Genomic DNA, 16758 nt, shown 5'->3' with positions numbered 1-16758 from the left:
TTCAAAACTTCACACTTAAAAGAAATTTCATAGAAAAACAGTCAATGGTTTCCTGTGGCAGAAATTTAGATTACTAACAGACACGGTTGTGATTAATTTTGTGGTTCAGAACTGGGCTACAAGGTACAGTACTGGCTTCTCTCCTTATTACAGGTGAGTACTTCGGATTTCGATCTTAGGCTGATTTTAGGTGAATATTTTAACATTTCAAAACTTCACACTTAGAAGAAAGTTCACGGAAAAGCAGTCAATGGTTTCCTATGGCAGAAATTTAGGTTACTAGCAAACACGGTTGTGATTACTTTTGCGGTCCAGTACTGGGCTACAAGGTACAGTACTCGACTGGTGAAGTTAAGGTTCTGGGCTTAGACTCAGGGGCCCCCAGGGTCAGGTAGGTAAAGTTAGTACACCCTCAGCGGCACAGGGGCGGCCGGGTGCAGAGGTAGTTAGGCCCAATGTTATCCAATGAGGGGCAGGGGGCCTTTGGTTGGTGGCTGCTGACTAGCAGGCCACGCGGCTGTGGGTGCTGGGCTCCTGGTCACTTGCTCAGGGCAAATGGGGAAGTAGAATAGGGTACAGGTTGCCATGCCAGGGGCACTCGGGCTGCTGGGTGCAGGGTGCTTATGAGCCACCGGGCTTTCAATGTTATCCAATGAGGATCTTGAAAAGGGAACAAAGGCTGCAGGCTCGGGACGGTGGATCTTAAGGAGCGACCAACACTTCAAGGGGTAAGTTGGGATCTTGGAGGATAGGTAGGCACCCAGGAGTTGGGCACAGGGGGCTGTATCGTGCCGGGTGCAGGGGTGTCTTTTGAGGTCGGGAAATCTTACCCCCTGCTAGTCGCGGTCGGAGGGGTCCTTTGTCCTGAGGCGTCTTTGGGGTCGTCGAGGAGGGCCCTTGGGCACTCGATTCCGAGTCAGAATCGCCGGGGGGATGTCCTCAGGGTCTTGGTTCACTCCAGCACAGGCCAGGCTTGGCGGGTGCAGAGTGTGCAGGGTTCGCGGTTCCAGGCTGATGCCAGGGCTTGTTACTTGCTTTGAGCAGTACCACTGCTCGTGGGAGACCCAGGTAGTCAGAGTCACAAGGCAGTCAGGTCCTCCGGGGTTTTTGAGGTTGCTGACCATTGTAGATGCCGGGGTAGGTTCGGGGGACGACAGGCCGGTAGGGCTGGGGCTAAATCAGTTGGTGTCTTCCTCTTCTTAGCAGCTGCACGGCAGGTCTTCTTGTTTCTTGTTCTTCTTTCTTGTTTTGGTATCTGGAGCTGGGGAAGGAAGGTTCAGGGAGCCCCTAAATACTAAATTTAGGGGCATTACAGGTTGGGCAAGGGCAGGGACCAATGGGTCCCTGTCCTGGGGTTGGTACACCCCCTAGCCTGCTCCTTTCCTGTGGGAGGGCTCAGGAGCCTAGCTGGGATTGGTCAGGGCTCCCTATCTACAAGATGGCCGGAGCCCGGGGTCGTGCTTCACCTCGCCTCCTCCACCTGAGGGGTGGAGTTGGCAAAGGTTGGCACACTCCCCTTCCTTACATAGTTTTCCCGCTAGTCTTCCTGCCAGAGTGGGGGTAGAACGGGTGGGGGCCAGTTGCTGGGTACAGCAAATGGTCTGGAGAAGCTCTCAGAGGCGGCATGCCTTTGAAGCTTCCCCCTGTCCATCCTGGGGGAGGAGACATAGCACCTCACCCAGGATGTGCATTGTTGCAGGCCCAGGAGAGCAGGGGGCTCTCCACCCAGAGGTCCAGCAACATGTCTGCTGTGTGGCAGCCTCTGCAGCCACTCAGCCCAGACGTGGATTGTAGGTTAGGTTTCAGGGGGCATCTCTAAGGTGCCCTCTGTCGTGCATTTTACATTAAATCCCACACTGGCATCAGTGTGGGTTTAATGTGCTGAGAAGTTTGATATCAAACTTGTCAGTGTTCTGATGGCGCCTTCTCCTCCTGTGCTGCCTCCTCTGCCCTTGGCCCGGGAGCTGGATTTTGTTTTGCCGGACTTTCATGATTCTCCTGGTCCCTCTCAATCACCACTGCCCGATGACGTCTCCTGTGCCGGCCCGGATGGGTCGGTTTTTATGGATATATCCTTGGAACTGTGCCTGCATCGTTTGCTACATTCTGTGATTTTCCTGGATCTTCCGTGCTTTTCTTCCTGTGACTTTTTTGGACTGCCGTTGGACTCTCCTGCTGCCTGCCTTCTGTTCTTTCTGGCGGGGTCCTCGTTGGATCAGACCCTTATTGCTTTGGATAAAATGGGTCAGGGCTGATGAAAACTGACTCTTATATGCGGTAGCTCATGAACGGCTTGGATGATCTCTGTGTCCTGTTATGGTTCGGTGTAACTGGTTGGTGCTCCTGGACTTTGGCCTGATACTCTTTGGCTTCCCGAGGACTTGGACCTTTCACCCGGGCGGGTGGATGGGTGCGTTTACTCCTGTCTTTGGCCCTCCCCCGTGTGTATGTTTGTATGTCTTTACTCCCTTCTTTCCTTCCCTTCCTTCCCCCCCCCCTTTTTTTTTTTTTGTCTTTTAATTCCAACTTTTCTTGCTCCACTATATTTCGGGTTCTACTTAGGGCGACAGGCACGCTGCGGGGGGGGTAGGCCGTAGCCTTCTGCAGGGGTGCAGGGTGGGTTTAAGGGTGGGTGGGGGGGGTCTGTTTGTGTCGGGGGGTCTTTTTCCCCCCTTATTTTCCCCTTTTTTGTTCTATGGCTCTTGTGTATTCACTTTTTCGGGACTCTGTCACCTCGTGTCTCCCCCGGGGGTTTTCTGTCCTTCTTCCGGTGTGTGGCTGATTGTGGTTCGCTGCCTATTCTGGTATCGTGTTTCTGTTACTTCGCATGCCGGTCTTATTGTCCTGTTTTTCCCCCTGGGGGTGCATGGTCTGGCGGGTGTTCCTTTTGTTGTCTTTTTCTCCCTCTTTCCCTTCCTCCTTTATGGAGGTTCCCTCTTTCCGTTGGGGTGCGTATTGCGTAGTCTTTGTGATGGGGCTTTTTGACCACGTCTTCTTTGTTCGGGTAGGGGCGGAGGTGAGTGAGCTCGATTGACTGTTGCCACTGTCGCTATTTGATGGCCTGATTCTGTTTCTGTCCTTTGCTAGATTTGATTATATGGTTTCATTTTCTTACGTTGTGTCTATAAAATGGCGGCTTGCCACGGTCCCTCCCTTGTACTCTCATATACGGCCCGTTATTCCTTTGGTCCCCTCCCCGTGCTAGAAAATTAACCTTTATTATCCTGCTCTTGCTGAACGCTCGATGGTTTTTCTTGCTTCACCAGTGCTCCTGATATTATATCCTGTGCAGATCTTCTTTTTGTATGCTGGTTATTTGACCATTCTGTTCTGGCCAGCCCGTGGGGTTGTAGGCCAGTATTTGTGAGCTTTCATTGTTCAATAAAGGTTTTAAAAAAAAAAAAAAAAACTTGTCAGTGTAGCCATTATGGTGCTATGGAGTTCGTAATGACAACTTCCCAGCACCATATACTCTTAATGGCATCACTGTACTTACAATGCCCAGGAATGGCCCTGGGTGCTGTAGGGGCACAGGGCTTGTGGGCATGGCACACAGGGATGATTGCCATGTCGACTCTTTGTTTAGTTCTGCACCTAGACACTCAGCCTGCAAAGGCAGTGTGTGGGTGTCAAGGTACAGGGCCCCTAAGGGTGGGACAGTAAGTGCTGCTGCCCTTAGGGGTCTTCTCTGGTCACAATGCCCTGGGTACCTAGGGTACAATTTACATGGGGCTGATATGTGGCCAGAGATGTCAATTGGGTTTAGGCTTTAGTATAGTGTTTAGGGAAGAAACACAGGCCCTGGGTACCTGATTGGCAGGGACCCATGGCACACCTAGGAAAAGTGCATCAGGTATCAGGCAAAAAGGGGGGGGGTACTGCAACAGGAACTCACTTTCTCACAGTGACTATTGAGGGAGACATTATTTGTTACCGCGCAGGAAGCCGCTCATTGCTCGTCCGTTATAGGGCTACCTAAGTTTGACTCCCAGTCGCTGCGCACCTTAAGATCGCTGCATGGGATGATGCCAGCACATGCCTTGTAAAGCTTAGATATAAGGTGAATCCCTCGCTCACTATCAATCACCAATGTGAGCGGGTGGAAGGGGGCAGGTTCCAACGGATAATCAGGGATTATGGCTCGCAATGCTGAACGAAGCCTAACAAGAACAAATCTATCCATAAATGTAATCTCTGTAAAAAGTGATTCGTTATCCAGGTCAATGATGTGGCCATCTGGAAACAGATTGCCCATCTTAACAATGTTAAATTTAGCACATGTTCTCTGTACAAGTTTTTCGCCTGTGATAGGTATCCACTTCGCATTTGGAAGTGGAAAGGCAGAAGAATAGAGCAGTGGAGTGTTTGTGATGCGTCTCAGTTTAACCCATGCCCAACTTGTGGTTGAGGCAGGTTGAGTGTCCTTGGGGTCTTTGGGGAATCCCAGTGGGAGCACTGTCGCCACAGTATCTGGGAGAACCAGATCAGATTCCGGGCGCAAAAAAGGGACCCTGGCATCCGGGTGGTACCATGTCTGTGCGTAACTGCCACTGTGTATCTAAATAATACAATTGTAGGTCAGGAACCCCGTATCCTCCTCCATTGCAAGGGAGCATCAGCGTACCCTTGCACTTTTATTACCCCATACCAACCTAATTAAGTGAGAGCGAAGGGTTGAAAAAAACTCTTCGTGAAGGGGATCGGAATGTTCTGGAATAAATATTGAAATTTGGGCAACACTATCATCTTGGTGAGGGCCACCCGCCCGGCCATGGAAAGTAGGAGCTTAAGCCATTTGTCGATTTGCGTCTCTAATTTGGAGATTGCCGTACCATAGTTTTGTCAGATGATCTTTTCGGTCTCTAAGTGTACATGTATACCCAGATACTTCACCGACTCTGTGCGCCATTCCAATGGGAACTCTAGGTCCTATGTGACAGTGCTTGATGTAAGGGGGAAAATCACTGACTTGTGCCAATTGATGCCCTGACAAGAAAATGTTCCGAAACTGAGTATCTCCCGGACCAGGGGATCCAAATTTACCTGGGATTGCGAACGTATAATATGGTATCATTAGCATATAGTGACACTAATAGCGGGCCTATGTTGAAATGCAAACCTCTGTGTATGTGTTTCTCCTGAAAATGTCTTATCAGCGGGTCCATAGCTAGTATAAATAGTAACGGCGATAAAGGGCAAGCCTGCCTCGTGAGAGGGAGAAGGGTGTCGATAACTAACCATTCAATCGAAGACAGGCCGTAGGTTTACTGTATAATAAGGCTACAGTGGCAATGAAGCCACCTGGCTTCCCCATTTGCTGCATGACTGATAAAATAAAGGGCCACTCCAGGGAGTCAAAGGCTTTTTCTGTGTTTACGAGGATTGCCGCTGCAGGGACTTCAGGATTTATCCTGTGCAGGGTGTTGAATAGAGTGCGAAGGTTGAATGCTGTGGAGCGATGTGGGATGAAACCTGATTGGGCAGGGGAAATTATAGATTTCATGAGGAGGGAGAGGCGACATTCGAGAGCTTTGGCCATTATTTTATAATCTAGGTTTAGTAGCGAGAGCGGCCGATAGGAACCACATAATAATGGATCTTTTCACTGTTTAGGGAAAATTATTATGACTGCCTCGCGCAAGGTGGGCGGTAACACTTGCCTCTCCAGAGCTTCGGCATACACCTCCAAGAGGTGTGGGATCAGTAGATCCTTAAATGCCTTGTAAAATTTGCCCGTGAAACTGTTGAGGCCTGGGGCTGTGGCGGGCTTAAGGGCAGTAATGGCCTTGTCAATACTGTCCGCTGAGATAGGTTCTGCCAAGAAATCCTGCACATACTTCTCAAGATACACCAAAGCGATCTCTGATAAGTAAGTTTCCTGCTCTGTGCGATTCTGCCCTAACCTAGTGGTAAGCAATGTTTTAAAATAGGACAGGAATTCCATCTGGAAGTCCAGTGGGCCATTGATTCGGTGCCCCTATGAGGTATGCAGTTTGTGAATATATGCCTCACTGTAAGGGGGTCTGATCATTTGTGCTAATACCCTGCCCAGTCGGTCTCCCTCTCCGTAAGTCTTGGCGTTGTGATATTTCCCCATAAAAACGACCTCCCTCCCAACAGTATCCCTATATTCCAGGATTAGGGCCGCGCGCTGTTTGTCCTTTTGTGGGTCATTCACCAGCTGTTGTCTAGTGTCTAGGGAGCTCAAATCTTTGTCCAAGCGGGCTAGAGTGCCGCATGAATCTCGCAACACTCTGGCGCTCTTAGAGATACATACGCCTCGCATGTAAGCCTTAACGCCCTCCCATAGTATTGCTGCAGAATCAACCGATCCCGTGTTTGTTAAAATAATCCTCAATTGCCTCCCACAAATCCTGTCTAAAGACCTAGTCGCCTAATGCGCGACTGGGGAATCTCCACTGTCTCTCAAAGCCTTCGGGTCCAGGAACCTTCAACATCAGTAGTACTGGGGAGTGGTCGTAGTAAGTTCTTGGGAGTGTCCAGATTGTGTGGAACCAACCTGTTCTCTGGGGAAATCAACCAATAATCTATTCTCTCCATGTGTCGTGAGAGCTAGTGTAGTGCGTATAGTTTGTGTGTTGTGGAGCATGTGTACGACTCACATCCATTAAAGCAGGCTGTTCTTGCAGTGCATATAAGGCCGTACTCGCCCTAGGCTTGGGGTCTGGCGCAGTCGAGGTGCTGTCAAGTGATCAGTTAAGGGCAATGTTGAAATCGCCACCCAATAGGAGGCGCATGGGGCCAAGCCGTATCAATTTGGAGAGTAAGGAATAATAAAAATCGGGCAAGTCGGTATTGGGGCCATATATAGATCCCAATGCTACTTTTTGGTTTATTAGTGTACCAACAACTAGTACATACCTGCCCTCCTCATCGCATGTTACTGAGTGGCAACAAAAGGGAATCCTTTTGTGGATTAGAATGGCCGTGCCTCTGGCGTAATTACTGAAGTTAGCAAAATATCTATGCGGCCCCCAGTTCGTGGCGAAACGGGTCTGATCACTGTTGGGCAAATGTGTTTCCTGTGAGAAAGCCACATCAACCCTGTGTCTGAGTAAGTAATGAACTATATGTCTCTTCTTTCGGGTGTCATTTAGACCACGGACATTCCATGTGGCAAAAGTCACATCCGAAGGGCCAGAGTTGTGACCTAACTTGGCCATGTTAGTGATATAAGGGGCTGACCAAAACCGGACTGAACATTGAGAAGGATTACCGTTTGGGGGCATAACTCTTGTCCACAGGCTGCAGGAACTGTTTCTCCCCGCTGTCGCTGCCTCGGTGAGCAGGCGTGATCGCCGAGTGGGTGAAAGGACTACACCTCCCATGAGCCTCTAGTTTGGCAACGCCCACATCGCGCCCGGAGGCGCTTAAAATCTCGCTGCCTCTTCGGCTGAGCGGGCTGACCAAAACCGGACTGAACATTGAGAAGGATTACCGTTTGGGGGCATAACTCTTGTCCACAGGCTGCAGGAACTGTTTCTCCCCGCTGGTGCTGCCTCGGTGAGCAGGCGCGATCGCCGAGTGGGGGAAAGGACTACACCTCCCATGAGCCTCTAGTTTGGCAACGCCCACATCGCGCCCGGAGGCGCTTAAAATCTCGCTGCCTCGCGGGACGCGCGCGGGCGAAGCCCGGGCAAAGGGCGGGCCGTTTTGTGGCCGTTCGGTGGCTGAAGGAGGCTGGGCTGGGCCCATTCCCTAAATGTCGCTGGAATTTCTCCATCTTATGTAGTAAGTCTGCCACTGTAGTGTAGTTCCTATTATCCCAATAGGCTCTGCGCATTGGAATAATACCTTCAATAGTATAGACCTAGGACGGAGGTTAACTAGGTCTTCTACTGACGATATTAGACTTAAAGTTTTGGGTTTGCCAGCTAGCTCAGAGTTCACTAGAAACTTTCTCGAATAGTCAAGGAGGAGTTTAACCTCCCTGGATAGACAAGAAGGGATTTAGTTTCTGACAACCATAGAACATGACAACTTTGCTCTCCCCTAATCAAGAGTGTATCTCTAGAGTCGTGTGAAAACAAAAGACAACTTATTTTACTCAGTCAGTTCAGTGCATTCTTAGTTTCACCAGATTGTAGAGAAAAGGATGAGACGGGCGTGTTCAATAAAAGATGTTATTTATTGATCAGTCTCTTTTCTCGTACAAGAGAAATGAATCGATATTATTGCAATACTTATGGTTAAGTAAAGTGCATACAATAAAAGCAGAAGTATAAAATAATACTGTAAAAGCATTGATATGGTTTCTAAGCCATATGATATTTAAAATTGATAAAATAGATACATACATATATACATTTGACTAATCGTACTCAACTGGTGCTTCTAACCACGCCTACCCCAGTGTACCTGACCTAAGCCTAATACGTGGGCGGGAGTAGATAAGTAGCAGTTTAAGTTAAGTTTGTTTTGCCAAGTGACTGACTCAAGAATTCTCTGCAAGGGGTTATTCAGTTCTGTACCTGAGATCTAGAATGGTTGAGGGCTGGTATCTCTCGTCTCTGGTCTTGATATTCCAGCTGCCTGCGAGGGCTGCTTGGAAGCGCCGGAGCTGGATTTCTCGGCAGGAGAAAAGCAGCGTCTCGTTCTCAGCGCGTCAGGAAGGCGGGGCAGCGCCAGCGGGGTCCGCTCTGTGCTGGCCTCTTCGGCAAGTCTCGCTGCTCCGATCTCGTCACCACCGCGTGTCTTTGCTTAAGGCAATGTCGGTAATATTTATACCTGTAATGTGCCGAGATTGACGTAAGGATGGACATAGATACGTCAATAAGGATGTCATACGGACTGGTCGTTAGCACATTCTTTACTGAAGTTCTCTGTGAAATCAAAACAATGGCCGTAGGGATTTTCCCAGGTTGTCATAGGTTTGATTTGTTTTGAGAACTCCGTATGCCTTATCAGGGGCTGGAGGAATAGCGCTTGTCTAATTAGATGGCATGCGTTATGACCTAATCAGATAACACGTTTCTGTGCCGTGGTGTGGCTTAATCAGATAACGGTTTTTGCACCGTGGGATGGCTGCTAGTTAATTATTAACCAGAACAGGGTCAGGAATAGGGGGATCGATACAGAACCTATAGGAATACATTACACCCACTCCACGCAGACTATGTCCATATTTACAAATCTAGGCATAGTAAATATACAGTAGTGTATGTGTATACCGTACCACCCCAAAATACATTTATATGCATTTCGAAAGTATGTAATATACGAGAAAAAAATAATCATATGCACCATATGCACTCAAGCAGTAGAGAAATGCTAAATTAATCACGCATATTCATACATCATTATTAATAAAATGTGAAAATAACATATGAAATGGCTCTTAATACAGAAGAAAAAAAATGCGAGACCATTTCATCACAAAATAAAATATCCATGAACATGTCAGAGGGCAGCTAATGTCTCTAAAGTTCCTAAAATAGAAATTCAGTTCTCTAAGAATAGTTTCTACTTTAAGCAGAAGATAAGTGTCCCGAAAAATTGCAAAAAAAACACATTTTGGGGATTGTGAAAAAATCTGCTGTCCATGCTGGAGAGAAAAATTGTTCATGTTACTTTATCATTAAAGTTGAAGGCCAAATTCAGGGTGATGGGAACGCCGTGTGCTCGCTTGCTCAAAAGTCATTATTTCTGCTCTGGTGAGAACATCATATTATTTAGACTGTCGAAAAAGCTGTCAACAGCTTCCTGTGAGAGTTCCACTAACTCGGAAAAAGATGTTACCATGCATTCATGAGCATGATTGCCTCCATTGATGTTTTGATCAGCATAGCTGACAGAAGGTCGTACCTGATCGATGCTGCTTTCATTTTGAACCTCACTACCCCTCAATCGTAGTGGTGAAGTCTCCACGAATGCCGTCATCAGGATTGGTAGCCGCTGGGGACAGCACAATGCATGAGCCGTGACCGGACCCAACAAAGTTTCTGCATCCATTGGCGCATCCGATTGTAGCGTCAGACAGGTGTCCAACACGCATTCTTCTCCGCATTGCAAGCACCTTAATACAGGTAAAACACAGCTTTGCCACATTGGTCTAAATGAAAGAAACCAAGTCATGTTCAGGTCTCTAAGCCGGGATAGTCCCAATATTTTAGATATCCGGTCCCGGTATCCAATGGCTAGGATTGTTTCTTCCCTTGTCGCAGGTGTTTTGTCTGTGACACGGTTTGCCATAGCGAAATAACAGGATCAAAAATAGGATTCCTGCCACTAGTCCCAAAAGGAGAGGAAGTCCACCAAAGATGGAATGGACGAACTCCGGAAAAATACCCAGAATGGCTTTAAATGGTGTTAAAGCCACCGAAAACACTGTCTTAAATACATTTGAGACTCCACTGGTATCAGAAATATTTAAGATTTCGTTCAGGATTTCTGCGAAATGTATGGGGGAATTAGTTGATAACAATGAATGAATCTCTGCCGTTGTCCTTGCAACTTGGAGATCATACGTTTCTTTTGATGACGTGAGCCTGGTCGGCGTCTGAAGGAGCACTGTTTTCATTCTGCTTAAAGTATCAATTCGAATAGAAGCAATTTTCAAATTCGGCCATAAGCTTGCCTCCCTGTCTGGCATTGCGCTGGGGAACAATACTCGTTCACAGCACATGACCTTCGCAGTCGTAGTTATGAGATAAGGTATTCCGGGCACCAAACTACAACATCTGCGGTCTACAATTATAATGTAACTCCCGTTCGATAGTCTCCTAAAGAATGGTTCTATTTGTGTCGCAGGTGTGCCTAGCTGGTGACATGAAAGGTTATTTGAGGACCCTTCACAGGCTCCGTGTAAACTAATACCATTACACAGAAGTGTACCGCTTAGTGACATCGCACAATTATTGCCACTAAGAAACACTTTCCGGCCTTTATTACTGACACATGCATGTGAATAGGGCAAGTTCCATGTTGACTTAATGTACCCTTTACCCAATTTTTCGTACATGCCAGCCTGTATATATTTTTGGCAGTATTGAAACCTGAAAGTAGATATTGGAATATTAATTATCCCATGTATTATCCATTCACTGACAGGTCGTTCTGACATTGTCAATGGTAATCTTTCGAGTTTCTCAATGCTCAGGATTGTATAATCAGCACCCTTCTGTGCCATACTGATTTATTTATCAGTAAGGTTAAAGATATTGAATAGTGACGTCGTGTTGATTAAACGCCAAGGCACATAGCCTGAACGCAGATTTTGTAACGTCCAGCCAAGCTGTACAATAGAACGCAATTGGGACTGACCGTGTTGTAACAACAGTAAGTCTTGCGATATTATGTCGATTGCTGAAGACACAATGCTGTCCAAAGAGTATATTCTGGAGGACAGAGTCATTAACCCATTGTTCACTACAGAAAGTGATTTTTCCAAATTAATAGGGTCAATTTCCCATATTCTCTCTGACGTTTCAATTTGAGTTATTTTCCAGGCTTCGTTATAAGCTGCATATACAGAGGCTGCTATGAAGCGTTTTTGACGCTGTTTGCACGGTCCCATAATGAAATCACGCAAGTCAGCACCATCAGTAAGTAAAGTTAGGTGTTGCTTAATTTCTGCCAGTGTGGATGTTTGTAGCCATTGAAGGCAGAGCTTGCCCACACTGTACGTGGTAATTATCCCTGGGTGTTGTCTTTGGGAATATCTAGGGTCTGGCCTGGTCAATGTGAACCCCTGGATTTTGTTCAGGAATCTGTCTTGACAGTTATTTGTATCTGTGGGCCAGATCAACCACTTTTTCCAATCAGGATGTGTTCTGTTTTGGCTTAATATATGGTTTACGTCTATCTCAACATCTATAGAGCTATTACTGTTCATTGATGGCTTTGGAATAGTCTGTTTAATGTTTAAGTCTTTGATTTTGGCTAGGCCAAGACAGGTAGTTTGTTGAACAGTGTCATTCAAAAATATAATTTGTTCTGGGATCATGCAGGCTCTAAACAATGATTCTATACCTTGTACTTGCCATTCCTTTGTACCCCAAACACTTTTTACTTCAACATGTTTGTCCCAGTAATCAAAACCAAATGTACTCATTTGCTCAAAAAAAGAGTCTGAATATATCAATTTAGTGTTTGTAAGCATGGTCTTTGTACCTGTCTTATTTGATAATTTGAAATAAAATGTTTCTGCATTGCTTGTGTTGAACCCTGAAAAATATGAATATTTGTCATAAAAAGTTCTTGAGCTAACTTTTGGAGGGGTTGCACAGTGTTCCCATTGATTATAATTTAAAACATTTCTAGGTTGTGCAGATTTATGCAGATAATGATCACTATAGTGATTATAGCAGAACATTTTATCATAATTAGACGAACCCTGCAAATAATCATGTTTTGTAAATTTAGCAGACATCACTAGGTCAGACATCATATTATTAATGCTTTCAACGTCCCAATCATCAGCAACTGAGCTTGGTTTTACAAAGTCACTCAATGAGATCTTGATTTGATGTGGATACTTCAGGATTTCAACCGGACCATAGATTTCATCATCAGTATTGTCCCATGTTACCCCACCGGGTATAGGATTGGCTGTGAAGTTGACTGAAGAAAGTTCTCTTTTCTCGACGTGTGTGGTTTGAGGACCAGGTTGATTTTCTGGCTTGCTGTGTCCATTTTAGCATATTTTCCCTCAATGAAGTGTCCCAAACATAGTACCATGATGAGCCAAAGTATGAGGATTATTGCACCTAAGGCCACCCAGAATTCAATCCATGGAGAAATCAGATAGGTTTCTTTCAGATGTTGAAAAAGTTCCTTAGCTTTGTCTTTAAAGGTTTTTGTTGATGTTTGTTCCTTTGATTCACTCAGGTTTTCAGATGAATCATTGAAGTTGATGAAGTAACCGGATGCCGTTCTGTCTATTGTTCCTATTGTTTCAGGATTGCTGTTTGCTTTATTATTGTGTTTTGTTGCAGCAGCATAGTCATTTGTTACTTCATTGTAGATTGGTGTGTCTCTGCTAAATGTTTTTATTTGGGTTTTTAGAGGTTTAAGTTCCATAGCATTGTTGCATAGTCCTTGTTGTTGTTCTGTTGGCATTTCAAATGTGAGTAGCCTCTTAGATTGAACCTCTGTGTTTGTAGCAAACCTTGGTGTTCTACTACTTATCGGGAGTCCACTTGGCCTACTGTTCGTTATCGGCCACATGATTGTGGTTTTATCAGGTCGATTGATACAACCCTGTTCTCCTTTTTACCAGCAAGGGGCGGTAGTACTACTGATCTTGTCCCGTTGATAGACAAGACAGGAACTGCTTTTCTGTAAGAAGGCCCAAATTCCTTCTTTACCGCGATCTTTTCTCTGACTAGATCCCCGACTTTTGGAATCCAGACAGGTCTTGCTGGGACAGGTGGTTTTTCTTCAGTGGTCGTTGGCTGTTGTTTCAACTTTATGTTGCTCAGGTCTTTCCTTGTTTCGTTTAAGTCCTGCAAAATAGCCAAACGATCTTTGATGTCAAAGCTTTTTTCTTTAACCACTGAAGTCTGACTGTCAAGATCTAAGACCATCATTCTAGTTCCAAACAATAATTCGTACGGACTGAATCCCCTCAGAGAATTTCTTGGCAGGTTGTTTAGACTACGTTGGACACTTATTAGATGTTTGACCCACCCAGCTCCCGAACCTAATACCTTCGCTGTTATAGATTGCTTTATGTCACGGTTTTTTCTTTCTACAATTCCGTTTCCCTCAGGATGAAATGGACAAGAATACCGCAATGCAATGCCCATGCTGGTCATGGCCTCCTTATAAGCTCTAGTGCTAAAAGCAGGACCCTGGTCAGAATGCAGCATGCCAATTGCGTATGTGCCGATAAAGACTCGCAAATCTTTTATAACAGTTCTGGCGTCAGCCGATCGCTGGGGCCACATCCATATGAATCTCGTGCATGAATCCACTGCAACCAAGATATATTTATAGTTACCATCCCTTTGTAAGGGACCACAGTGGTCCAGGTAAACACAGGCTAATGGTTTATCCGAGATTAGAAGGGGCGTCTGCGCTGGTCGTCTCACTGTTGATACTTTCATTTTTTGACACATTTCACATTCTAGAACATAGTTCTGTGTTTGTCTTCTCATTTGTGGCCACCAGTATCTCTGTTTTAATAACGATACTGTGGCTGAGACGCCAGCATGTACAGAAGCAAGTCCTTCGTGTGCCGCTATGATTAGTCCTAACCTATGTTCCATGTTTGGAATTGCCCTATCCCCCACTCCAGGGATTCGAGCAAACGGAACATTGTTTGTATCAGTTATATATGAATACTTCACTGGAAAGCCTTTCGGGAGTGTTTCTATCGAATCTTTTTCTGTAGCGCTGACAGCTTGTAATATATCGCTGTCTATTTTTGTTTTCGACCGTGTGATGGCAGCTACGGAAGCCGTTTGCACAGCTGCCTTCGCGGCCTCATCAGCCAATGAATTCCCTGCAACGTGAACGCCATCACGTTGATGACTCAGTGTATGTATCACGTGAGTCTTTGGTAGTTCTTTTTGCAAATGAACTACTTGTTCCCAAAGCATTTTATGCTTGATTGTGCCTCCTTTTGCATCCTTAAAACCATTCTGAAGCCAGATCTGCAAGTATTCATTGTAAGACTGAACGCAATAATACGAATCGCACACTATGAGTGTGGGGAATTCTCGATCGGTATTTTCAAGCGCCATCTTGAATGCCAGTAGTTCAGCTCGCTGAGCTGTACAATCTCCTAGAGATTGTGTTTTAGTGACCGCTGGTTTAAATTTCCCTTCGTGCCAGCGACCTTTAACAATCGCGCACGCAGCACTGTAAGCTTGTTTTCCCCCCACTGCGGGTTGTGCTGATCCGTCTGTATATATTATACAGCCGTAATGTTCTAGAGGCAGAATTTCGGTCGGCGGAGGACATTCGAATTCATATTGGAGAAATTCTTGTGTTTTTAAATTGGGATCAAATTTGTATACCACGTCTGTTGCAGCAAGAGTGTTAGCCCACTGTATCCACCTTGGATGGAGTGCTTTAGCATTCGGAATGCTTGCCTTTGTTACCGCCTCCAGGGCTGGTATCGGTGTCACGATGATTATTCGTTTACCTTGTGCTAGGGCCCGCTCCTTTGCTACAGCAGTCTGTACCGCGGTCAGAATTTTTTTTCCGTTGGACTAAATTTCATTTCAGCCTTTGTGTACAAGTGTGATTTGTATGCAATTGGTACCTTTTCTCCCTCATTAGAGGTCAGGTATGTGAATCAGCATCTTCCTGGGATGACTCGAATCACAAGATTGCGTGTGTTATCACATGTTTCTAATTTTGTTTTAATTAACATGTCTGTTTGTAAAGATCTCAAAATTTCTGTGTGTTTTTGAGTCCAATTGATTCTTTTAAAATCTGGTTTTATTAGATCATAAAGGGGTTTGACCCTTTCTGCGTAATTTGCAATGTATGTTCTTCCGAAATTTAGAAAGCCTAGAATTGATTGTAAGTTTTTTAGTGTTCTAGGAGCTTGGAGTACAGCACATTTCTCTAGGAAATTGTCAGCCAGGCTTTTGCCTTCACTTGATAATTCATATCCTAAAAACAGGACTGTTAGATGGGCAATTCTTGATTTTTTAAAGTTGAATTTGTAACCCTCTGCTGCGAACCCAAGTATTATGGTGTTCACTCTCTTCAAGTGAGTATCCAAGTCATCATCTGTTAGGTAAATGTCGTCGACATATGATAATGCCTCGTCATCATATGTTTGTAGTAAATCTGTTACTCTCGTTGAGAATAATCCTGGGCTGTTCTTGTGCCCCTGGGGTAAACGGCAGAAACTTTTTTGCGAGCCATTTACCGAGAACGCAGTCAAATATCTGCTCTCTGGTGCTATATTTTGACAAAAGAATCCATTAGAGATGTCTAATGTTGTTTTGTATTTTTTGCGCACTATGTTATTCATTAGTGCAGCACTATGCGAGTTTTGCACTGCAAAAGTTTTGCAACATGAGTTAAGGTGTCTGTAATCCAAAACTAGACGATATGAGTTGTCTGGTTTGGAGACAGGAAACAAAGGGTTGTTCATTTGTGAGGTGCAAGTTTCAATCACCCCCTGGTATTCAAGTTGATCTAGGATCTCTTTTACCTGTTTTTTAGCTTCTTGCTTAATTGGGTACTGCCTCTGTGCAGTAGGTTGTGATTTTAACTGGATTTTATGAGGAGGAGAGTCCTCATCCCATCCTACATGATTTTTATATAAAGCAGGAGCTAGAGCTACTGCCCACTTTCTTGCAAGTGTATATTTTTTATGAATTGGAATTTGATTTGAGAAGGCCGGCATAATTATTTCTTCGCCATGAGGGCAGTCCCTGACAAACTCTGGTGGCCAGTCTTTCTCAGCTAGAAGGATGTCATAGCCCTGGGAGAGATTATCCCAAAATAGTCCCCTTATTTTTCTAGTCTTATCCCCCTCTATACGTAATGTTATTTCATATATTTTGTGAGGTTTGCTAACTCTGGTGTCTGCAGTCTCCACCTGAATGTATTCATTCGTGTCCACTGTCTCCAGATGATTCATAAGGACTTTGCGAGCTATGCTCACTTCTGCTGCGCTGTCTAGCATTGTCTGAGCCCATTCTCCGTTTTTCAGCTGTGTTCTCAGTATTCTCGGCATCTTTGATTACTTTAATACTGGCTACCTTCTTTTTTGGAAATTGTAACTTTTTATTTGGATGAGCAGGTTCCTTGTCTTTGGACTCGACGTGC

The sequence above is a fragment of the Lissotriton helveticus genome, chromosome 1_2, assembly GCF_964261635.1.
Source record: "Lissotriton helveticus chromosome 1_2, aLisHel1.1, whole genome shotgun sequence".
Taxonomy (NCBI): Eukaryota; Metazoa; Chordata; class Amphibia; order Caudata; family Salamandridae; genus Lissotriton; species Lissotriton helveticus.
Note: the sequence above shows the minus strand (reverse complement) of the source record.